Genomic DNA, 2,201 nt, shown 5'->3' with positions numbered 1-2,201 from the left:
GGTTGGCCACGTGCAAGGCAAACTCCCTACCCGCTGTACTATTGCCCCAGTCCCGTTAGTAATATATTTTAGAAGTTGGTTTGCATCTTACAATTTATATGCACGATTTCTCATGTTCTACTACAGTCATTATTTTAACAATCTGAGTGAAGTGTTGAAACTTTACTTCTTTTTAAGTCCCTTAATCTTCCAGTTTATTGCATACTGTTGTAAATGCTTCCTCTACGTAAATGCAGAATGGCATCAGACTAGTACTTTTTATTTCAACTATTTAATATCATTCGTAAAACTCAAGAGGAAAAGGAAGTGTATTGTATTTGTCCATGTTATTTTTAATTGCTGTGTTCTTCCTTCCTGATTTTTCAAGATTCCTTTTTTTGTTATTTCCTTTCTGTTTATAGAACATCTGTTAGCCATTCTTTTCATTTTTGTATCACACTCATTAGTGCTCTGTGATTAATCCTAGCTTTATGTTTGGGAGTCTTTCCAGGTAGTATTCTGAGAATCATTCAGTGCTGGAAATCAAACCTGGATCTCCTGAATGCAAAGCATGTGTTCAGCCATTCTTTTAGGGTAGGTCTGTTTATAATACATTTTCTTAGTTTTTTCCAAATTGGATATGGATTTTTTTTCTGATACATTTTCTTAGTTTTTCCAAATTGGATATGGATTTTTTTTCTGAATATAGGATTACTGGTTGACTATTGTTTCTTGGTTTTGGGGCCACACCTGGTGGTGCTCAGAGTCTACTCCTTCAAGTTGCTCAGGGATTGATCCTGGTAGTATCAGGGGGACTATATTTTGCAAGGTGGTTCTGCTTGTAAAGTCATTGCTCACTCTCCAGTCTTGGGGGACTATATTTTTAAGGTGGTACTGCTTGGAAAGCCAGTACTCACTCTCCAGTCCCTCACCCCTGGTTGACAAGTCTTTTATTTCAAAATTTAAAAAATATTATGTTGCTTGCTCCAGGCCCCTGTGGTTAATTTTTTTAATGAGAATGAGCTGTCATTCAAACTGCTTTTCCCAATAGGCTACTTTCAAGATTTTTTTCCCCACTCATTCCTTTCTTTTTTTTTCTTTTTTTTGAACTTACAATTTTTTTATGTAGTAGTACTGCTATTTATTCAGCCATTGATTAGCTGACTGAATTGTGCATGAACTCCACCTTACTTTTTTTCATTTTTTATAATTTTATTTATTGAATCACCATGAGAGCAGTTACAAAGCTTTCGGGTCTAAGTCTCAGTCATACAATGAAACACCTGTACCTTCACCAGTGCCCATTTTCCACTACCAAAAACCCCAGTATATCCCCATCCCACACCCTCTCCCTACCTGTGGGGCAGATGATTTCCACATTACTCTCTCTCTACTTTGATCACATTCAATATTTCGACACCAGACCCACCATTATTATTTGAGATTTTACCCGAACACTCAGATCTGCTGAAAAGGCAACAGTAGACAATTTGTGTTCTATTGCTGGTTATGAATAACATATGACGTGGCGTGGCTATAGTTGGGCCATGTGATTTTGAAATTCTGAAATTTTAACACTTAAATCTGGAGGGATTTCTGCCAAAAGCCACTGGGTTTCGAGATTTGCTCCTGAGTCTCTGGGATAATGGCCATTGAGCATCTTGAACAGGAGCCAGAGAGGCCATTTGTGGGCGATGACTTGGGGGTCTCATTGGGGTGGGGAGGACAGCCCGGCTCCACCCCATCCTGTGAGGCCCAACAAGTTTCGTTACTGTGGACCCAGACCTGACTGTTCAATGGCCTCTGGAGGATGATGGCCACGGAGCGCCAGGGGGAAGCAGGAAGAGGGACAGCACCCTTTCCCCCCTGGGGTGGCCCAGTGACAGTAACCTACTGCGTGGTCTGGATGCATTTCTGCCAAAAGCCGCTGGGTTTCAAGATTTGTTTCCGAGTCTCTGGGATCAAGGCCATTAAGCAGCTTGATCTGGAGCCAGAGAGGCCGTTCGTGGGCGATGACTTGGGGTCTTGTTGGGGAAGAAGGACAGGTCCGGCTGCCCCCCCCCCATCCCGCGAGGTCCAACAAGTTTCGTCACTGCGGGCCCAAGTCTGACTGTCCAGTGGCCTCTGGAGGATGACGGCCACCGAGCCGCCAAGAGGGAGCAGGTGGAGTGACAACACCCTTTCCTCCCTGGAGTGGCCCCGCGACTGCGGGGTCCAGACGC

The sequence above is a fragment of the Sorex fumeus genome, unplaced genomic scaffold, assembly GCF_029834395.1.
Source record: "Sorex fumeus unplaced genomic scaffold, SorFum_2.1 ptg000058l, whole genome shotgun sequence".
Lineage (NCBI taxonomy): Eukaryota > Metazoa > Chordata > Mammalia > Eulipotyphla > Soricidae > Sorex > Sorex fumeus.
The sequence above is the reverse complement of the archived record's forward strand: the minus strand, read 5'-3'. Positions refer to the sequence as shown.